Below are 23,787 nucleotides of genomic sequence, written 5' to 3'. Positions count from 1 at the left end.
AAAAAAAAAAAAAAAAAAAACCTTGGAACTGAAGTTCCTCGTGGCAGAAGCCCATGGACATGCTCCTCGGCTTGCAGGAGCTGCAGTCCATGGCAGAGCTGAGGAGGTGGCTGTCACCCTGCCAGGCGTGACACGGGGCGGCTCCAGATCGATGACACCCGCGTGGGAGAGCTCACTAGCGATGCCAGTTTTATTTTGGTAAGTGCAAACTAATGAAATTTAGAGGTTTTAATAAAAAGAGTAGAAGCTCCCATTTGGAAACGAAACTCATAACCAAGCCAATTGCATTAGGGAGACGAGCAGCTCAGGCGTTTTCCCAGAAGAGTCCCCGTGTTTTTGGCAATAGGCAACGAGCCCTGGCTTGCCCCATTGATGCTCTCAGCTCTGCACGAGCCAGGGACCAGGGCTGTGGACATCAGGACCTGCAGACACCACACCGTCTGTCCTGTGCTTCAACGGGGGGAACCTCTGTGAAGGGCTGGTGGTGATTGATGCTCGCAGTGCAGCCAGTACCGAGCTGGTACCAGAGACCATTTATCCCCTTCCCATCATCTGACCGCTCAGCCAAGGGGAAACTTCACTCGTCATGTTCTGATTTTTAAAACATAGCAAAGAAATTGTTGAAAAGGCAGTGAAAGGGAAGGAGGAGTAAACGCAAAAGCAGAGCAGAGACATCCCAGAAAATGGAGACGAGCACCCAGGAGGAGAGCCGCTCACAGAAGACAACCTTGAACATTTCCCAACAGGACGGATGTATAATTTAGAGCAACCTGGAGGCACTTTGTAGCTTGTTTATTTTACAGGCGTTATGCTCCCTTCTCTTGTAGTGCTCTACTTGCAGATTTTCCCCTAAACTCTTTGCTGGATTAAAGGAGGTGGAGGGGGTTACCCTGAGCAGGGGGGACAGGCACATCCCAGTCACCGAGCAAGGGCCGGATCAGAACTGCTGGGCTTTAACTGCTCTGAAACAGCAGTTCTCTGTCCATAAAGCATTAACATGCATCAGCTGTAAATAAATCCTTACAGACAGAAGACCTTTCACAATCTCCAGAAGTCTCTGTTCCAGCCCTTGGCTGCATACAGTTTAGAACCTGCAAGTGCAGGGATGGATTTCTTTTTTCTTTCCTTTTTCTTTTTTTTTTTTTTTTTCCTTTTTTTTTTTTTTTTTTTTTTTTCCTTTTTTCTTTCCAACAGAGCCAGTCAAAACGAGCACAAGCATGTTCCAAGGTCAGCACAGCTTGGCCAGGCTGGACTCAAGCCAACATAACCTTGAAGCACATGCCAAAGGCAGGAGAGGAGCAGGTGAAAGGAAACCTGTAAATCTCAAGCCCCAAGTGAAGCTGTAAGCATGCAGGTTGGCCAGTGGGAATTTGCAGAAGCACATGCAGGTGCTCTAAGCATAGGTCTTCCTCTCTCTGTTTGCTTAGCTCCCAGTCCCTGTGGTTTGCAAACCCCCTAGGAATCCCCTATGGACATAAATGCAAGAGAAATACCCCCAAATGGGATGTTTTGTGGCCCCCCCCATGCTTGCTTTTTGGGCTGGTAGTTCCTCTGGATGGAGGGACTCTTGGGCTGGATGAAACCATTCAGCATCCATCCCCACCCCTTGCCCAAGGAAGAAAATGAAGATGTTCAAGAGCAAGCTAATGAACACACCAAGGGATGTGAAGGGAAGAGCTTTAATTGCCTGTACAGCAGTGCGGGGAGTCTGAGCAATAAAAAAGAATGGGAATGACTAATTTATGAGTACAAATTCTATCTGGAGAGCATGGCTTAAACTTGGGGAGAAAATCCATGTGCCTGGAATATTAAAATCAATAGCTGTAACCTATTTAGAAAGGTTTGAGTGGGCAAAGAAGGTGTAGGACAGGCAATCGATATCAGAAGTGACATTGCTGTGGTCCAAGCCACTAGAAACTCAAGAGAAAGTGACCTCAAATACAAATAAAAGCCAGCAGATGATACATCTTAAATCTCACTGGAAAACAGGCTCCTTTGTCACATATCTGCAATATTTAAAGAGAATTCCCCTACATTGCTCTGGAGAACCTGGACTTCGAGAATGTGAGCTGGAGGGCTCACGCTGCGAGTTTTTGGAATATCTAAATGTCACGGACTTTGTTAACCAAAACCAGGAGGATCTTTTGCAGGATCATCTCGACAGCTGAAGAACCACTCACAGGACTAAAAACCAGTCACAGCCAACATCAAGGTGACCCCGTTTTGATCCTACACACGGGGCACAGACAGAATAAAGCCCGAGCCAATATAGCAGGCACCTTTTCTTTTCAGCACTCTAAGCCAGGTCACTTGGAAGATTTTGAACAGAAAATGCGAATGATATTTGGCAACTCTGTTTAAAAGCTCTCTGACTTCTAGTGACATCTCAGAGCTGAGAGGGAGAAGGTTGCTCTGGTTAAAAACAGCAGCTCAGAGAGGAGGGAGGTACATTCACGGAAAGGGAAAATGGGAAATGAGGAGTAAACCAGCAGAAGGCAGATAGGGGAAACCTCTGCCAGAGGAGCTGAGGGCAGTAGGGATGAGTTTTTTAGATATAAGAGACTGTGAGCAGTCGTCTAGACAGAACAGCAGATATTAAGAAAAAAATATGTAAAAGGCAGACACTACATTTTTAATTTCTCTATTTGGGGAGGAAAAAGTGAAATAGAGTAGCAATGCAATGCCGTGCTGTGAAATACCTTCAGTTCCACCTTGGGATGCTCGGCAGCCACTGAGTGCACCGCCAGCACCAAGGAGCTGCAGGAACCCAGCACCGCGCTGACTTCGTGCCGGGGCACTGGGGGGGATGGCTTGTAATTATCAATCTGATTGTCTGATGTTGATTTTGTGAGAAATAATGGAAGAGCTGATAAGGGACTTGATTAATAACAATTTAAGGAGAATAATTAATTACAATCAACATGAGTTAATGGAAAATAGATCTTATTAAATGAAATTGATATAATTTTTCAAGAATGTGATTATAGATTTGATTGATTTGGAACATTTCATCAACACTGCTAAGTTTGACTTCTGCAAGGCATTTGACTTAATGCTATCTCATTTATTAGGAAGCTAAAACAATGTAAAATCAACACGGCACACACTAAACGGATGAAAACCCTGCTGATATGTTTAAATGTACAACTGCGTGCAGACACTCATCACAAGTGGCTGTTTCAGTTCATCACTTTTAGCAAAATGGTAGAAAATCAAAACTAATTACAATCAAAGTTCACTGATGAGATTTAGATTAGGACAGTGGTAGGGAGGGGGATCGGTCGCTTCCTCAGATCTTGATCCTTCCTGAGCCAGAGAGAAGCAAGAACCAGCCAGTTTGATGTGGGCACGTACAAAGCCACGCTGGGGAATTGGGATTTCATGGTGTTCGGGGGGAGGAAGGAATCCATCACACAGCACTGGAATCGTGAACAAATAGTGGAGTGAAATATCTCGGGTGTAACACCTAGTGGGACACTGCAGCTATTTCTGGTGTCTGTGACTCAAGGAAGAAGTTGATGAATGGGAGAGGGCTCCGAGAAGGCACACGAGAATGACTGAAGCGTTGCGAGACATGCCTTATAGTGACAGATTCAAGGACCCCAATACGCTTAGCTTAACAAAGGGAAGGTTAAAGGATGGCTTAATGACAACCTGGATGTGTTCAGACAGGGTACAGAAAGACAGAAAAGGAGAGCTCTTTAATCTAATAGACACAGCTATAAAAAAAAACTGGCGACTGGAAGCTGACATTGCTAAATTCATACTGGGATGGGTGCACAGAATTAACAGCTGCCAGAATTAACATCAGCACAACTTCCCAACAAGTGGTTTCACCATCTTTGGCCCTTATTTTGTTTTTATCTATATCTTGGATCCACCAAAGAGTGCTCTGTGAATCAACATGCAGACACCCACACTGCATGGGTGGGGTGGTCCTTCTTTGGTTTCTCAATGTCCTTAATAATAAGTATTTATGCTGTCATCTGCAAGCACTGAGTGGGCCAATTCCCTTGGATCATGGTCTGACCTCACTGGAGACTCATGCAGGCACTTCAGGATTATTCAAGCCTCATCTTTGCCAGAGGAATGAGTTCAGCACCTGCTGAAATTTCTCTGTTCATGGAAATTCCTCCCAAAGCCCTTGGTACACAACCCTCACTCGAGCAGCTCCAGGAACTACCCACTGAATTCACCTGGACTGGTTTGTAAGCCCCTGCTGACACCTTACAGTGCATCCAGATGCACTGGAGACAAAACAGGTATCTTCTACTTCTTCTTTGTTATTGATTTGGGCACTGGGACATTAATTCTGGGGATTCAGGCTCTGAAAATAGTGGCAAGAAAGAGTTTTGCTGCCAAAGAAGCACTGTGATGGGTACAGGAGGTTAGATAAGAACTGATATCCAACAGCAGAAAAACTAGAGTTGTTTTATATGTAATTGATTTCTATATAAGGGACTTTATCTTCTGGTCTTTACCTTTAAAAACAGGCTTTTACCTTATATAAAGGATATAAAACAGATCCAATGTTATCTTAACTTTTAATGAGCTCAGCAAAGAAAGAGTTTTAGCGCCTCCACAACCTATTTGTGATTTCACTGTGGTTCTTTAATATCCACCTGTACATTTAGGGCCTCATTCCTGAAGCTTGGAGGCTGTCTCATCCCTGCTGCCCACACCACAGAGCTCACTGCTGGTGCTGAGCTCCACCAAGGACTCCAGCTCTGGAGCTGTACCAGGTTTAGGTACAAACTGGAGGCTGCAGGAGCTAACCCATCCAGGCTTCTGCAGCTCCTGCTGGAGCAAAGGGTTTCTTCAGCATCTCCAAGTTCATCTGCAAAAGCCCTCCGCTCCATGTACCATTTAATCCAGCTCTGTATTAGCCAGCCAACATGGTTCCCATTGAATTCAAGTTTTGGTCCAGGAGCTTTGTAGATGCTTAAAACTAGACTTCTTGAGCACAGTGCTTATATTTTATCTGAAGAAGCCTGAACCAGCAGAAACTGTTTTAAAGCCAGTGCAACATCATTACCATAGAGATAAACGCTACTTTAATGTGGTTCACCATAACAACAGCCCATTTATTAAAACACTTCACCATTTAATTTATCCAGCGTTTTATATTGAAGAGTATTTTCATTAGGATTCCACTGCAAAACCGTAGAAGGCATTAAATCATTTAATACAGTGACAGCTCACTTAATTTATTTAAGCACAGGACTCTAATTTAAAAAAGCAGACCTTACACAGTGCCCTGTCTTTCCAGTCCTGGCATACGTGGTCCGATTAATTTCAGGATAGGGTGTTACATAAATTGAGCTTGAGATCCCATCATGTGCTTTCCTTTGGTCAGCAGCCCGTTGCATTGCTGTGCCTGCCAGAGATACCTGCAGGAACCCCTCTTGGTGCACACCAGCCCAGCTACACACCTTTTACTCCTATTAATGTCCCCGAGCAGCTAGCCCATTGCATTTGGCATCTGGCTTTGTTTGGAGCTTGATGAGCTGCAGAGCCACAGCCATGGCTGAGAGACCAGCAGGGGAATGGCAGCAAATGCAGCAAGCCCTGAGGTCCTCAGTGAATTCTTCAATTTAACTCCTTTAAACTGGGGTTTAAAATGCTTCAAGGCTCTGGAGCACTTGGTAAAGTCTGGGAGAGTCACTGCAACTTACTCCTGTCTTGGTTGGTACTGAATTAACTACATGCAATTATCACAGAATCACAGAATGGTTTGGGTTGGAAGGGACCTTAAAAATCATCTAGTTCCAACCCCCTTGCCATGGAATGAGACACCTTCTACAAGACCAGGTTGCCCAAAGCCCCATGTTCCATTCCTGGGGTGATTTATGGTTCCACCAAGCAAGCCCTGGGAGGTGCTGAGCACCCCTGAATCTGACCATGGTTGTCACATCAAAATTGGTCACATCAAAGTTGTCCCATCTGCCTAAAGCAAATCTTCCTCTTGGTATTCTGGGTGCTTGGCTACCTCGGAGGATCAAGCCCTCGTGGCTCATCACTGATGTTTCCAGATCTGCAATAATAAATGACAGAGAAGAAAACTGTCACCTGCGACAAAGCCCTGGGTGATATTGGGGTCCCTGGTGGCTCCTGGTTTTGCTGATTTCCAAGCCTGGTGTTGAAGCAGAACTCTGGAAACAATAGCACATTGTTGATAGGATGCTGGACATTATTAATAAACATTAGGGAGCTTGATATGATCTGGCAAAAGCAGCACAATGAAAACAGGTACCAAAAGAAGGACAGAGAAAAGGGGGAGAGAGCTGAACAGGGTGTTTAATGACTCTCCAGACTGCAAAATGCACTAGAGAGCAAAGCTGGAATAGAAAACCTTTTAATGAATTCAACATGTGCACCCTTCGAGGGCTTAGCTCCCCATTCCCCAGCAAAGTTTGACCCACCCGAAGATACTGATCATACCGAAAATAATAACCAGTAAGTAATAATAATAGTAATAATAGGAAGAGCAGGACCTTCATTTCCAATTCATATTTATAATCCAGCAAATATCTCACCTAAAGCCTGAAGATTTATGGGTTTGCATCTATAATTAATATCCCTCCTTAAGCAAGGAATGGTATATTTTCATACAAATAAATCTGGTCCTCTAGACTGGATTTTGAAGACTGGTATTTAAATCCCCGGCAAGACATGGTTATTGATTGTATATATGAGTCTACAACAGAGACACATCTTGCACATATATAGAATGAGAGAATTGCATATTTATGTTTACAATAAATAGATAAAGTTTCTCTTTTAAATGCAATAGATGAAACTTAAGCAGGGAAAAGGAGGAAGATGTGGAGCCCCAAACTGCCCCTGCTTCCCAAAGATTCAATTTGCATTAGGCCTGCTACTAACAGCAGGGCTGTGATGGGCGCCAAGACACATAAAGGGCTTTGAGACAAAGGCAATCGATCTCGTTTTAGTTTTATGAGGAAAATAAACAGTTAGGCTGATATAACAGTAAAAGGGTCAAGCAGGGTCAGGGCTAACAAAGTGACTCAGAGGACCTCAAAATTAAAACAACCTTCCTTTTCTCCATCATCCCTCTGAGAGGTGCCTCTGCATCTCCCCACAGTCCCAAGTGTGGGTCTCAGCAGAGCACCCACTAAATTCGAGCCTGATCCTTGGGGCCAGGGTTCCCCAGAATCATCCTCCAAGTACTGGGAATGGTCTGGCTAGTGCAAGCCCAGCCCTCAGCTCCTCGCTGGGACCACACAAAGGGCTGTACTTAAGGGTCTTCTTGCTTTCCTCATAGTCTCTACATCCAAGTTTCAAACCTTCTTTTTTTTTTTTTTTTTTTTCATTGTTCTTTTTACTTCCTCAGGGTGGGAATAAGCTGGTTCAGCAGCAGAAGCACAGCTAAGGAAGGACAGCTTCTCTGGTGCAAGCAGGGATTTAGCTAAAAAATATTGGGAATTACTGTAAATTTAAACGTAGGCACTGTTCCAAGGTCAGGGGGCTGAGCATCACCTCACTTAGTGGTGCACTTACCAGTGGAGGTAAAGCACTTGTGCTGTTCTGGATCCAAAGAGTAAAGCTATAAGCAGAGCTGAGACATTTGTATTTATGTTGTCCTAAGCTGCATAACATCCTTATTTAACTGAGATTTTAATTATTCATGTTTAAATACTATTCATCAAAAAAAAATCCCTTACGCAGTTGTTTGTCGAAGGAATGTGTAAGTGACTGTGTGCCAGGGCAAGAGCCCCATTCAAAGCCCGTGGTGCTGGATGCAAACAGGGAAGGAGCTTCTTCCCCCAAAATGATAGGCTCTGAGGAGTGATAGGACACCCACGGGAGGGAAGAGGAGAGAAATGGCTATGAAGGACATGGGTTGTGGGTGCCCGGCCACTGCTCCTACCTGCAGCTGTGAAATGTGGCATAAATTTGGGGTCACAGCTCTGCAAGGCCAAATACAAAGAGCACGGGGGCTCCAATAGCTGCAAACATCGGGGGTACTTAGCCAAGGCAGAGCTTTGCTGCAACTTCATTTTCATGATTTAGCATCCCTGTTGTAAATAATTGATACTAATGTAAGTGAGATAAGAGACAGACTGTCTGTGGGCCAGGAGGAAGTGGATCCTGGTGACATCCACCCGAAAATGTGCTTGCAGGTTTGGCTGAAATGAAAACTTTGAAATGGCAGGCAAGGGATAGGAAAGGTAATTTGTGAATGAGCTCACAGGACTCCCATCTTTCTAGGAAAAACTCCCAATATTAATTCCTTTTACAAGAGAACGTCAGCATTCTTTATCACTTTTTAGCTCTTGGTAAATGCTGCTGTCACACGAGTCAATCAGCTGTGCCCATGCATTGCCAGAGCGCTGGAAGGTCGAGGGGTATGGGCAGGGTTTAAGGAACCAGCATTTCGTGAAGGGGTTGTGTGGCAGAGCGGGTGCACCCTCCTCATCGGGGACAGGAAGATGCCAGCGAGCCATTCTATGCCTTTGGCATAGGTTATCTATAAAATTGCTGAGTACTAGGAAGAAGCTATTCTGCATCTCAGTCTTGGAAATTGGAGATGGAAAATTTCTCTATCTGGTCCAGAGAGGTTTGGCATGAGCTGGTGTGCTGGAAACCTCCGCGGGCGATGGGTGGCTGGAGCTAGAGCAGGGGATTTCCCTGCTGGGAGCCTCCCAGGGGCCATTGTGCTGCATTGGTCTCTAAATCCTGATTTTGAGGCTGCTATTGGCATTTCACGTCCTCTGAGCAGTCTGTGCCCTGCGGCAAGCAGACATTCACTTCAGCCGGCATGATGTAATGCCGGCTTTGATCCTGTCTAGCACTTATAAAAAAAGATAATGTCAGCTGAAAAAAAAATTGAAAACGGTGTTGAACTGTCCTTAAAGCTCTCCACTAAACTCCCCCTGCATCACCACCTTTATGCACCCCCTACGGTGCCTTCGCTCCTCAGCCCAAGGACCTTCCCTTACCTTCCCTTACGCTAAAAGGGAAGCATGCCTAATGGCTTTAAATCACTGGAGGAGGCCACACAGGAGTAAAAGAAATCTGCAGTGCCAATTCCTTCATTTTAGGCTATTTCCTTGTAAATGCAACAGAGTCCCCCTGAGGTCCTGTGGCTCCTGTTGCTGTTCTTAGGGCAGGCAGGTTTGTTGCACGCATGTCCCAAAGGCCATGACTTTACACTTTACTCTGGTGCACACGTATACAGAGTTCTGAATTTGTTGGGAAAAAAAAAATGCTTCTTAGCCAATTGATTTGAGCCAGAAAGCTGGAGGAAAATTGCTGTTTTGGAAATGCTTTGGAAGAGCAACATTGACTCATCAGTGACACAGCCGGAGACAGCTAGTGAGACTTCCTCATCTCTGCCATGATTTTATGATTCAGTGAATAATGCATATTAGCATAAGGCTAACTAAAAAAATCCATACTCATCATTTACTATTAATTAGTTATCAACATTATCCTATTATTAATTATTAACATTTACACTATCAATCAGCCCCTGGCTGACTGATAGCTTAAAATCTTGCATAAAGATTGTTACAATATCTACAATATCTATCGCATAATGTGCTTTGCACTCGGCTTGTCATAGCCTCGTCTATAAAGCCTTTTACTAATGCACTTTACAACAGATCTTATAGTACATGGATGAAGAATGTGGCTACACCCAGCAATAATTCCATTAATTATGAATAAAGCATTTACAAACAACATCCTTATTTAAAAATGGTGATGAACTCCTTTTGTTTTAATGCGGAAGCGCTGCGTAACTTGTAATTCCATAAAAAGTAATGCTGGAAGCATGGGGCAGGAAAAAAGGGCCTGGATCTTATCTTTACATCATAAAGGAAAGAGAAAACAAAAATGAAGAAAATGATTGACAAACAACAAAATGTTGGGATAAAGCTGGCTGAACCCCAGGGTTGGAAGGGATGTTTGAAGGTGCCACGGAGAGATGAAAGGACTGAAGACCTTATTCAGTGACCTTGCAGTGCAATTGTGTCAATAAAACCCTACCCACATTAACAGTAAGACTTTCTTTTCCCTGCTTTCCCTCATTTGCGATGTTTTCAGCTGGCTGGCAGCTCACCAAGACTCGTTAGCTGCATAGGGTTTGGCTGAGCAATACCTTGGTGGTGTTTGGTCCTGTAGGCTTTCTGCGATGGCAGAATATTTATTACATCCAATATTTCACCAGGGATACTCACATCAAGAGGCTATAAATACACTACTCTTCCTAGTTTACTTAAGGGATAAAAAGTGAGTAGCCAAGTTTACAGATCAGGCTCAGGCTCTGTTAACAGGGGTCTGTTCTTTTTCATATATATCTTGATTGTTTGAAGTTATTTGCCGTATTATCGCTACAAGTGATTTTTGTCTCACTGATCATATCTGAGCGCAGCAGGTCGAGTTATGCAGCAGTTGCATTCAGGGTATTACACGTACTATGTGAGTGAGGTTAATTTAGCCTCATGATCCTTTTTGGTACTAAAGCTATGAATATTGACATTGAGCATAGTTTTCAATTGAGAGCTGTGATCCGAGAGCTTCTTATACCAAGGTTCAGACATTTAAATGGCTGCTAAATGGGGATGCCAAAATCTAGGCAATTCCCTTCCGAACACACTGGAGGGTGGTGGAGAGCTTTGGTGGGCAGCGGAAGGTCAGCAAAAGCCTGATATTTTTTTTCTCTTAAGCTCACCAGTGTTTATGAGGCTATAGATCACCAAGGTGCCTGGATTATGCACAAGCTGCAGTGCTGTGCATTTGTTAGCACGTGGCCAAAGCCATGCACAGCAGTGCAGGCTGAGAGCGGCGCAGGCTTCTGCAGCATCACAGGGTGCAGAGGAGAAGAGACCTGGAGAGATGAGGAGCAAGATTGATGATGAGGGACCTAGTCTGGGGCTCAGGCAGACTTTTTGCAGGTTTCCTACAGCAGATGAGGCGGCACACCAGAGACCAGCCAAGCAGCAATTCCATGCGAACTACTCTCACCCTCCCTTTCAATGTCCCATTCTGGTGTTTATGGGCCATGCTTAAGCAGCGAGATGCATGACACCTGACAAGGACCTTTCCCCACATTTTCAAGTCCATAAACACAATAAAAAGTGAACATGCAGTGTTTATAGGCAGCAGTGCCAACCAGGCTCTTCTGCAGCTCCTTCAAGCCCACAGAAGGAAGGGCAGACAATGCAGGAGAGGCTGCTGCAATTACAGGTCCCCTTGTGCAAGGCTGCTTGGAAATTCCCAATATTTCTCTGAACCACCAGCAAGTTGGTTTTCCGAGCTGGCTGGTGGAGGATTTATTTATTAAGGTTTTAGCTGTTTGCAACAGTGGCTGGGCAGCAGCAGTTCCGCAGAGTTATCAAAAATCTATTTCCTGCACAGTCACAAGTGAAATATCAACCCCCCTCTGAAAAGCCGAGCGCAACATTTACATTTTAATCTCAAAAAACACTTTAGTTTCTGACAAACGGGGTTTTTCAGTGCATGTGTTACAGAGGAGAAAGGCAGTGGGGTTGCAGGAGAAAGCTACACAAGCCGGAAGGGAGCGCAGGCAGCTTTGCAAGTGTGGTACGGCTGGAGCAGCACGGTGACCTCCACATCCACAGCGACAGCAAAGACTGTCACTCTTCAGCTGCCGCAAGCAGGAAAGCAACCTCACCCCAAAAATTAATGGTGCATGGGCATCGGGTGCTGAGCTTGTTCAGGGATGCCCTCTGCACGTGTAGAGCAGAGCTGGGCTGGACAGACAAGCAGAGCTGCGCTGCCGTCCGCCCTGCACAGTCACTCCTGGCACTGAAAAAGCTGTGCAAGGATGGGTGACTTGTCCTCCCTCTCAACAAAACTACTCTCTTATTTCACTGTCTCTTTGCACCTTTGCCTGTGGGTAAGGTGGTGTAAAGTGGAGGTGCTCGCTGGACTCAGGCTCTCCGGTTTGATGCCTGGCGTTGGAAGCATCCCTCCCCAGCAATCGCCCGTGCTGAGGTCCCGTGCTGCCTCTGTAGAATCACTGCAGCAAGATATGAATTATGGATGCAATGAAAAATCCCAGCCCAGTGCACAGAGGGAATATGCAAAGTGCAGAGCAATCACCTCCATGCAGTGCCCGAGCCTTGCTCTGCGCTGTCTTTGGGTGCGTGATGCCCCCAAAATTGCGCTCAGCAGCAACCTGCGCCTCCCTCATCCCAAAGACACAACGAGGCCCTCCTCCTGAGTGCTCCAGGGCTGGAAATTAGGAAATTCATCATTTGAAAAGCATCCCCCTGTGCTTTGTGAGGTCTGCCTGTGGAAGCACCGAGGGCACTGAATGGAGACGCTTTTGTTTGTTACACGCAGAACACCTCCGCTGGCAGGCATCTGGCAGGATGGGTGCCTATTCTCCCTGTTCTCAGCGTGTGAAGGGCTTGCCCTTGAGAAATCTGGCATGCTCGAGCCAGGCACAGCCTTGCCCAGAGCCGAGGAGCTCACACACGTTGTTTGCAGGCGAGCTGGCTGCTGCCTGCCGGAGCCCCTTTCTGCAGGAGTGGAGAAGTGTCGGACAAGTGCTTCAAGGCAATCACAGACTCTGCCTTTAGGGGTCTGTGTTTCAGGGAATCTCCATCTCCTCATAATGTTTTTTTTTTAATGTCTTTTAATTTTCAAATGCTTTAATTCCTCCCTTGCAAGTGCAGCTCATTGTTTCCATGCACCACCTCATAACATGCTGCAAAACTGTTTCCACACAGCTATATCTGAGCGTGCAATATCAACATCCATGCTAAAACCAAGCACAAATTTTTCCCTGAAGCAACATTTTGCTCGGTATTATTGTTACTTTTTCTTTTTAATGCTTTGCTTGTGATGGGGGCTCCTCAGCCTCTTACTCTCAGGAAATTCAGGCTCCTGCTCTCCTCCTTGCCATAGCCAGCCCAGGCAGGGGAGAGCCCTGCCGGCAGTGAGCACATGGACACGGCTCCTTTCCATCCTCACAGTGCCTGAAGGTCAGGGAATTGCCTTGGGTCAATTAATTACACCATTAGCTTTTGTCCCTTGTGCTAAAAAAGTTACAAGTGTTTCTTAGTGACCGGTAAATTTATATGGCACTGCAACACCTCGTTCACTGGTGCTTGGCCACCTTCTTCTTCATCACACACAGCCCAGGTTATCATGTCCAGGCACAGAAGGAAGGCCACGCACCACAGCCACACCTGATAGCTATGCAGAAGCCAAAGAAAACAGGCTGGGGACTGAAGAGCTGAAAAGACAATTAAATAGAGAGGTTGCTGTTAAAAAAAAAAAATCCCCATGAGGCAATGGTTACCCTCCCAGGGCAGCTGAGATGCTGCAGATGCTGCTCGAGGTCTGGTTTAGCTCATCCCTGTGCGCTGCTCTTATCCCATCCTCGTCCCCAGCAAGCAGGATGGACGAAGTTTGTCCTGCTCCAGAAACTAGATGGGGATCCTGGGGGCAATGGGGAGCTCACAAGAGCTATCTGAAGATCTGTGCGGATGACGCTGTGATAGCAGGGAAGCACTTGGACATCCTTGAATTTTTTCTGGCTCTCCCCAAGCTGCAGCTGATGGAGGCCACAAAAATTGAGTGAAGTGGAGAATTCTGCCTGGGAAGAGCATTTAAGTGCTGTTATTTTGCTAGGGCAACGCCTCCCGCATTTGCCCTGACTCGTCACCTGCACCTTTTAATTTGGAAACTGCTTTTCCAGGCCAGCTCACCGCCGCTGCTGCTGGCACCAAGCAAAACCAAGCAATTGTTTCAGCACCAGGGGGCTGTGGGTGCTCGCTCTGCATCTCTGTGCCTGCTGCTCACATATTGGAGACACACTGCTGGTAAGCACAAAGCTTTTCTTTTGGCCACAGGAGCCCTTTGCTCTCCCTGCCTGTGCAAAGCAGCCATGAGGAGCTTTTTCTTCCTCCTCTGCCTGATGCTGAGTGGGTCTGGGTGGCTCAGCACCAGCTGCAGGAGCAGGCTGGGGGATGCTATGCCGCTGGTGATTGCTGTCCTGGGAAACTGCTGATGGGCAGGATTGGTCTAGGGATAGGTGAAAGCACAAGAATGACCGGTCCTGGGGATCTATAGCATTTCCATCCATAGAGCGCATGACCAATCTTCAGCTCTCAGAAGCTAAAACAGGTCTGATGTATAAAATCCGCCTTTGTTTTCTTTCTAATTTGTGTCTCTGACACCTTGCAAAGGGTTCAAGACATTTGTGCTCTGATGGACAGGGCCATGCCCTCCTGCACACCTTTCCTTGGAGGATTCACGTGGTGCTGGTGCAGGCAGCAGCAGTGCAGGCAGTGCAGGCAGCGGTGCCTTACAAGGGCTCCCATGGTGGCTGCAGAGCAGGGAGTGAGCAGCAGGACCAATTTTGCCTTCTCTGCTCACAGTTTGCACCTTTCTGGACAATTTTCTTCTCACCCACCATCCTTTCCCTGCCCAACACATAGCTGGCTGGCAGAATTAATTGACTGGTGTTTGTTAAGGCTTTTGGATTTCTCCTGTTAAATAGGTGTTAATTCTTGCTGTTATTATTATTATTATCTTCTGTCATAGCCACAGTGATGAACACTCCCTTGTGCATGTATTTAAGCTATCCAACATGGGCTTTGTTCTTAATTTTGATTATTTTAAGAAGTCATTTAGCATATGAAATAGTCTAGGTGGATGAAGATTTATAGGAAAATCTTGAGAGCTGTCAAAGTAATGTTTTTTCCAGCAGCAAACTCTTAACCTTCTCTTAGATCTTTTTTTCTGCTTTGTCCCCTGCTCGCCACATGATGAAGAGATGCTGTGGCTGAGGCAATGCTCAGCTGCAGCCATCAGGATAAAGAAGACACGCCGTCAGTTGTTTTATTTTTGATCCCATTTGAATGTGTCACTCAGCTGTCTTGAATCAAAGAAAGTGAGAAGGTGCCTTAAACAGTTGTGATCAGAAACTTCAAACTTACCTTTTTTCTTTCTTTTTTTTTTTTTTTTTTCTAGAAGCTAAGTAAATGGCTGGTGGGCTCCTGTAAATCATAACATTTCTAAATATACCTGAGAGTCTCTCTGCCAAGCTGCTGACGAATACTCTGTCTGTTCCTATTGACTTCTCTTCCCCCTTCAGATTACTTTTGCTTTGAATAGTTTCAAATCATAAAGCAAGAAAAAAAAAAAAAAAAAAACATGTAATGAGACTAGCTGATGCTGTGATTAATGAAAATGTAATGAGAGCTACCATACAGCCATTACAAACCAGTTAGCTAATTAGTGTAATCACAGAGGTGGAAATAATTAAAAGACCACAAAGCAGAAGTAGCCTAATAACAGCCTTTTCCTCTGACCCAGAACTGGAGAGAAAAGGATGCTTTGGTTTGCTGGGTCAGGGCCAAAAAGGAGCCGAGACCGAAGCGCCTGGAAGCAACCACGGTGCGTGAGGTGTCAGGGCTGGATCAGACAAGGATAAATGGAGCAGATTTACACCCGTGTAACCCAGATTGCATCCGAGTCCTCTGCCGATGGCACCACGTTACAGCAGCCCTCTCCCAGCTCTTTCCATTGCCTGGCCGTTCCCTCACCAAGCCCCGAGCATCCCCTCTCCAACACCTGCTGCACTGCAAAGAAAAGAAGAGTGGTGGTAAACTGATCCGGAGATGGCACTGATGGTGAGGCAGGATCCGACCTGCTCTCTTCCTTTCTTATTTTTTTTGTCTATTTTTGTTTTTTTCACAGGTCATTGACAACAACTTTATTCACCTTGCAGCCAAACTTAGTTTCTGGAGGGGGAGAAACCAGCATCCTAAGGTGTTTTGGAAGAACCCCCTGTTAGAGGATTCTTCATATTTTTATAGTTTATATGTATGTCTGTATGCCATTCACTCTGACTTTCACGGGACTCTAACCACCGGTTGAAAAATCTCCTGCTAACAGGGAAAAATCTGGGCCAAGGGTGCGGTGCTGGGGTACATGGTGCTCATCTCCAGAGCTGCTGCTGTGAGCGGGGCACTGAGTGGCTCTGTTGTCCTCACCTCCTAGCACAGACAGCCCCGAGTCACTGGGCAACATCAGCATGATGGTGAACCCAAAACAACCCTGAAACGCTGCTCAGCTGCTCCTCCAAGGGGTCTCCCATCCAGGACCACTAATGAGAGACGCAGGATGGTGTGCGGAGCTGGATTTCACCCTGGTAATTAGAAGTGACCTACCTCTTGCCGCAAGATGAAATAGCTCCATTTGACGGGCTATAAAAAATCCTAACTGGTAATTTTCCAGTTGGGATGGGTCATCGTTGCGGCCATCTCCATCGGCTCTTATCATTTCTGCCACGGTTCTGTGTGTGTTTCATTTGACCCGGGTATAATGAGCAAAGGAGAAGAAAGTAGCTGCAGACACACAATCAACGATCATCTGCTGGAGCTGATGAATATGCCAAGACTGCTAAGTGGGTCCTCATTAGCTATTCACATGCTAAGAGCCATCTTTATTTGTTCTTCTCTCCTAGGTGGATCTATATTTGAATATCTTTACTATATCCACCCAGGGGGTGGATGGAGGATTACCACCACTGTCAGGTAACCCGAGTATTTTCCTGGAAAAAAATAGATCGTGACACCAAGCTGGCAGCAGGCTGAAAAGAAGAAACAATGTGATGCCATTTAGTGAGGGAAGAAATAATTTTCCCTGATGACACCTCTAGTGGGAGGCAGAACTTTATCTTCCCCTCGCAGCTCAAATGGAGCATCACAGCAGTAGCATTAAGTTTGCTTCCACGTTTCCAACGTGTCTTTTCATTGACTGTTTTTTTGGCTGTGGCTGTGCAAACAGATTTCCAGGGTAAGAGCAGGGGCTGTCCTGCTCGGAGGGTTTGCAGGGCTGTGGGTGGCAATGCAAGGCCAGGGCACCCCATCCAGCTGCAGCCCAAGGGACCCCTCTGCAGCCCTGTGTGCCCGCTGGTGAGCTGTGTTTGAACTTTCTCCTTTCGGCTTTCTGTAAAAGCTGCAGTTCTCTGTGTGCTGGGACAGGGGCTGGCTCTTTGGAGGATGCTTCTCCCCTCCCTGGAGCATCCATCCGCGGGGAAGGCTGCCCTCTCCCGACACGAGGAGCGAGGCAGCGGCTGAGCTGCACCCAGCACCCTCAGCCAGCACCCACCCTGCTCCCATCCACACCCTGCAGGGCCCAGAGGTGTCCCTGTCTGGTGAGCCCAACACAACCCCATGTGTCCCCAAGGTGTCCTGGCCCCCACACCAGCTTCAGGATCCAGCCTGCATCCCTCCTCCAGCATCGTGTGGGAGCTGCTTGGGAAACCACCCCACTCACTGCATCTCTTCTGCACAGGGTTGCCGTCTCACCTGCCCCATTCCTGCCCTCCCAGGTGTGCCCAGCACCTTTGAAAAAATAAAATAAAATAAAAATCTGACAGTGTGTGAGTGAGCAACGTACTCATCTGTGTGAGCTATTTTCCAGCTGAGTCTGTAAGTGCTGGAGACAGTGGGGTGACAAAGAAGCAAAGTCACGTTTGTTTGTGTGCTGCTCCAGGAAAGCATTTTTCTATGAGCAGCAACCCACAAGCAAGCGCTTGCACCTCCAGAGTTTGCAAACAGCTGATCTAGGAGAGATTACTTTTTTTTTTTTTTTTCTTTATGCTTTTGACCTTATTTGCTGAAAATGAAACATCATCTAACCTTCCAGGAAATGCCACGATTCTTCGATCTGACAGAAGAACATAAATCTTCCCTAAGTGCACAGCAGCTCAGGGCTCAGCTGGAACTGAGCGGGATCTGGGCATCCCAAACCAGGGCCAGCAGGACCTGAGCCACACACCTCTCCCGTCCAGAGAGCAGCAGCCTCATGGGACTGGTCGTTGCCTTTGGGCTGAGCTGGTTTTCCATCAGTTATTCATGGGAAAAAAAATGGGATTTGGGGGTCTGAATCACTCTGATCCTGTTAAAGTTAAGTGGGACCCTTCCCTCCCAGCTTGGGCTGAAACAACACACACTGCCCTGCCCCATATCCTCAGTCATCTCTGGGGAGCAGCAGGCTTGTGAAAGCCATTGCAAAGCTGAAATTTTGGGCTCTGCAGGTGGAGTGGACATGGTGAGAGGCCTTGCATAGTGTAACAGCCCTGTTGCTTTCCCCACCGCATTTCCTGAGCAGGATGCTGCGGCTTCCTTCCGTGTCCGTGCCGCCAGCCCTCGCGGTTTTCACCTTCCCAGCTATTTCGGGGGACCCGTGGTTGTGCTGAAGGTTTGCAGGGGCCGGAGAGGGAACTGGAACGTGTCGTGCTGCTCACCACATGGGGCCTGAGCAGCCCTGAGGGGTGACTGAAGGTAGGAACTACGTGTGGGAAGGCGCAGCTCGTGCTGTGCTGCTTTCTACCGCCCACTCATCGAGAGCTCCGTTTGCTCAAGTGCACACTTTCTGACCCAAGCTGTTGGTGCTTCACACAGGGCATAGTCATCCACGTGCAGGTCTCTCTCCTTCTTGGCTTATTGCTAGAGCAGGGCTCCCCTAGGCCCTGCAGGAGTCAGAGCTGTGTTTTCCTCTGGATCAGGTCTGGGACAGTCCTTCTGGGGAGAAGGAATTTAACTGAACCCACAATGCTAATAGTACCATTATCCCCCATCCCAAAATCCACAGAAATATAAAGTTTCATAGGTCTTGGTTTTTTTTTTTTTTTTTTTTTTTTCTTTAATCTTGACCAACTTTCCTTGTTTTACCACTAGATGGGAGAGTGAGACTGGTCTAACGCAGCCTCTCCCGTCTTTATCCCAGCAGGAATTCAGAGGGGAGTTGGGAATTGAGAAATACACTCAAGTCAATTCTCTGGTGCCAGGGGCAGAACTGAGGACACATCCTGCACACTTTCTGACCTCGGGAACGGAGTGGGTAAACCCCCAAAATGCATGTTGGGCTGTGTTATGGGCCAAAAGTGCATGGCTGTGGCAGCACCGATGCTTGCGTGTCTCTGTGGCAGCTCCTCTGCCCTCATGCGAGGAGGAATCAGGTACACAAAGACTAGATGTGGGTGAAATATGGGCAAAACAGAATCACAGAATCACAGAATTTCTAGGTTGGAAGAGACCTCAAGATCATCGAGTCCAACCTCTGACCTAACGCTAGCAGTCCCCACTAAACCATAGCCCTAAGCTCTACAAAACACTTCACTTTTGCTCCTGTCCTGGAGCAGGGGGTGGTGACAAAGGCACTTGCAATTCACTCCCCGTACCTATGCCCCATGGAGTCAAATGAGCCCCCCAAATTGCCTAGGGAGGCACAGAATAAAGCTGCATTTTCTCCTCCTTTTCTTCTACACCCTTTCCCTACAGGACTATTGTGTAATGATGCACGCAGTGATACCATTTTTCTGCAGAGGTTAAAAATGTGCTGGTGCAACGACTGCAGGTGAAGGAAGGGAATTTGGGGCCTGGTCTGACACCGCCAGCTGCCGCCGCCTGCCTCGGGGGCTGCCAGGGGCAAGCATGGGGAGGGTGCCAGGGGCATTCAGGCTCTGCTAAATTTACTTTTACTGAAACACTTCCCATCCTCTGAGACATTTCCTAAGTTTTTTGTTTTGTTTTGTGGTTTTTGTTTTTTTTTTTTTTTCCAGGATTGGGTGTGTTTGGGAATTACAGAGTTGCAGAAGCACTTTCTCCACCAAACCAAAGATTGCCCAATTGGCCTATTTTTTGTTATTATATGGTTTGGGGTTTACAAGCATGACCATGTCTTCTTTCTTCCTGGGATTTCACAGATTCTGGAAGAAATCTTATAACAGCCAAATTTTCTGACTGCCTGCATGACTAGTGCAGAATACGCAACCCCTGTAATTTGAAAATCATCTTTTGGGCGTTTTGCTGCCTACCCAACATCCTCAGTTCACAAGCTTTTTAGAGAAGTGACGCACCTGCTTGGTTTAATGTCTGGGCCAGTTGTGCCCTGAAATTAAATAATCCTGATAAACCTCCCAAACTGCAATGCCCTCGTTGCCTCTTTTGGGGTTTCCTGGTTGTTCTCCTATAGGAAACATCTGCCGTTATCATGCTAGAGAGAAATACCAGGTTCGTTGGAAGAGGAAGCTGGGTTCTTACTGGATGCAGTTACTCCTGTTTTCCACAAACCACCTCCCACTCCGTGCGTGCAATGCTGCTGCTGAGTCACCCAGCACGGAGCAAGCATCCTGCTCGGGATGGGGAGGACAAACTCCCCCGAAGAAGCTGATAAATACAGATGAAAAAATGTTGCCTGGAAGCAATAAACCAATTGAAATTCCATCTCTGGCAGGTTCAGGGCACGCTCGCTTGTGCAGATGCAGCTTCTTGCTGCGGGGTTCATGGCAGTACAGGAACAGCCCTGGCTAAAGGTGTGGCTGGGGTCACCCAGATCTGGGCACATGTGGGACTTGGGATGGGGATGAGGAGCATCCATGGGGTGTTTCTAATGGACAGTTATTCATATATCTACCTCTGGACATGTATTCTTGTGTGAGAAGTCACCGCCCTTAGCCAAGTGCCTATTGCTCCCTGTGATCCTCATTTGTAAAGCATTGGGTGAGCAGGAGGACATATGAAAGCTCCTGTGGTCAGGACCACTGCCATAACACTGCTCTGCTTTTCTCTGGTCCCAATCTTTACATCCCTTTCCTATCATCTCCCCTTACCATCCTGGAAGACAAAAAAAGAGCACTAACCGGGGAGAGAACCTGCTAAAACGGTGTGCGATGTGCACCCAGGACCCAAGGGGCCGACTTCTGACCTTTGCTGAGTGCTGGAGATGCCACAGCTTGTCACTGTCTGATAGCTGCCAGCGTGCCAAATGCCAAGTCATTCCTCAGTAACGAGATGTTGAGCTGATTAAGGTTTTAATTAGAACAAGGAAGCGGCACGTGCAAGGACGGCTTCAGATGAGAAAGACGTGGCAGCTGCCAAGATAGAGCTGCTCCTGGCTGTATCCCATCAACCTTTCTGGTGAATGGCGCTGAGCCTTCAGTTTGCTCTGCTGCAGGGCTAGGAGAGGAAAAAGGATTTGAGCATGGCCGAAGCTGTGGTTAGTGGGGCTTGTTTCAGGAGTGCTCAGCTACCTGTGAAACCCAAGCCCGGCCATATGGATGGGGCAGAGTCCAAGGTGACTGGTCTGCATTCCTGGCATTTACTGCACTCATAAACAGCCCTGGCAGCGACAGAAAGGGTGCAAACTTTGAACTTATAAAGCATCAGCACCGAGACCAAGATGGAGTAGAAGACACACACAAAAAAAAAAAAAAAAAAAAGTGTGTTGCTGCAGGCTGCAGCCAGAGCCCTTTGGTAGCTGTCTGCCAGCATCACAGCATCTGCGTGGATTCTCATGACGGTGATCAAGGGCAGCTCCATCGAGTGGGAAAGGAGACAGAGGAGTTTTCTTCTTCCCCAGGGACACACACAGCTCCCAGCCAAGTACAGAGGCTGCCCGTGCTGGTGGACAGGCATAAATCAAGTGAAAAATGCTCCATGGTGAGCACCTGCCCCAGCGCACTGTGACATCCCCCGGGTGGGAGCTCTGCACCAAGGGGTAGAGCTGATATTTGCTCGGATCCTGATGCACACAGACTTGCAGGCGCTTTGGATTTCACTATCGGGTCCAATCTCTCCTTTAGACCTTGATCCCGCAAGGAGCACTATAAGGATGGATTTTAGAAATCAGATAGAGCTGGCGAGATCTGGGCCTTATCTAAGATAGCAAAATAATCAGCCATGTGATTTCTTCCCCATGTTTACAGTGGCAATATTTTTCCAAAGTTCAAAGTCTTCCTCTGCAGAAAACATTTGCCATACTTTGCAGTGATACTGTAGTTTTGGTGCAATGAACAATTAAAAAAATCAATTTCTAGAGCAATATTTTCTATGCTAGTAATCTCTGAACTAATTACAGGGCTGGAAAATCAATAACTATCTGGAAATCTTTCCAATACAGCTAACTAAGCACGCTACATATCATGCTGCAATATATCCTTCACATACACGTGATATTCCTGATTATCTCCCAGATCATACGGGCAGATGAGATCGCTGTCAGTAAGTGTCTGTACTTTGCTATACTGCAGTGCCAACTTTTACTAAAATCCAAAGGGGAATCTGGGCAGAGAGAATAGCACAATGTGTGAGGGCTGCGGCAACACTCATAAAAGCCAAGGCTTTAAGCCAACAACAAAAAGAGTTAAAAGGCTTGGTCAGTTTAACAGGAATATTTCTTTGAAAAGATTATGAAACAAAGTCATTAAAAGTTCAAGCCTCAGTTATATTGCTTTTTTTCATCAGACTTTATTTAAAAAAAAAAAAAAGGAAAACCTTCAGTGACTGAACATAACCTCTTTCCCTGGTCTCCTAGCAAGGGAGAAGCACAAGTGGGTGGTTCAATGGTGTAATCGCCCTTTAAAAACACGAGCACAGAGGAAGGGTGTTGCTCTGATGATACGATCTACCCTTGCTGTATAAACACGCAGTGCTGACCATGGCAACTCACTTCCAGCCAAAGCCCAAAGCCCTGTGCCAAGGCTCTGCCCCATGGCCCCTGGATGAGCGGTGCTGGGATGCGGTGCTGGGATGCGGTGCGTGATGCTCCAGCCTCACTTGTACCCTGTGAGAGCTCAGTGAGCTCGACCTGCTCTTCCTCGGCACGGTGGCATTCACACTGTCACTGACTGAGGTGTAAATATTCCCATCAGACGTGGTGCCAAAAGCACAGCAGGTGGAGAAGAAGCAAAGCCCATGGTGCAGGTGATTTTCCCCATGCTCCTCTTTGTGCTGCTGCTCCATGCACCACAGCAATGAGTTCTGAGCTGTTGTGCTACTGTGAGATATTAGCCAGCATTTCGTAAGCTTTTTTTCCTGATTATTCTGATTAGTTTTTTCCCTGCAGTGAAAGGAGCAGATGAAAAATGGGACCAGGGGAGAGCATGCTACCCCAGGCTGGATTATTCCCTTAGCTCCTCACTGCAATGCTGTGCGGTGCCAGAGCCTGTCCCAGAGCAGAAATCCAGGTCCAGTACCTGGTGCAGGTAAGGTGCTGTGAGCCTCACCTCATCTCTGAAGCTCATCTCTGAGCCTCACAGGCCAGGGGCTGTGGTCCCTTCTAAGAAGAACTGAGAAGAGAAGAACTGTTGCTTGTAAGTAAGAACTGAACAGGATAGTTACGCTCAAAGAACTTAAATTTTGCAGCTATGCAATGATCTGGATTGTAATTATGGTTGCTATTAATTACTGCTCACATTTCTGCAGGACTCCCTGTCTGGATGGGGAGCTGCAGCCCAGTGACACGCAGAAAGGAGAGTTGTGGGCTGCTGACAGCCTGCCCAAGGAGGCATTTACCCGAATTTGGTGACAGCTGTGTTCACAATGTGCACCCCCGGTGTTGCTCTACCAATCTGGGCTACCAAAAAGCAGCTGAAAGAGAAAAATAGTGTGCATATCTTCACCACAGGCACAACTCTTCTCCTGCCTGCTCAGCTTGAAGTACCCTTGGTGCTCCCTCAGCCTGGTCGGCTGCCGGGGGCTGTTCAGACTGAGAAGGTGCCTACGGCTGCTGCACTGAGCTTCAGCAACTGATCTCCTTGGATAATGAAGTCTTTGGGCTTTCCTATGATTTCTTTTTTCCCATGTAATGTCACTTTTCTTTCAAATAAAACTCGAGTGGAGTGCAAGAAATCACTTTGTTTCTCTCCATTTTAGGAAGAAATTGCAGTGCATCACCTAATGGCAAGGGCTCAATAAAAAAGAGCTCAGAGCCTCCAGAAATCCTTCAGGAAACAGCCAAAAGAGAAGCTACAGCTCTTCCTCTGCTCTT

This window comes from Aythya marila (assembly GCF_965140915.1).
Source record: "Aythya marila genome assembly, chromosome: 16".
Lineage (NCBI taxonomy): Eukaryota > Metazoa > Chordata > Aves > Anseriformes > Anatidae > Aythya > Aythya marila.
Note: the sequence above shows the minus strand (reverse complement) of the source record.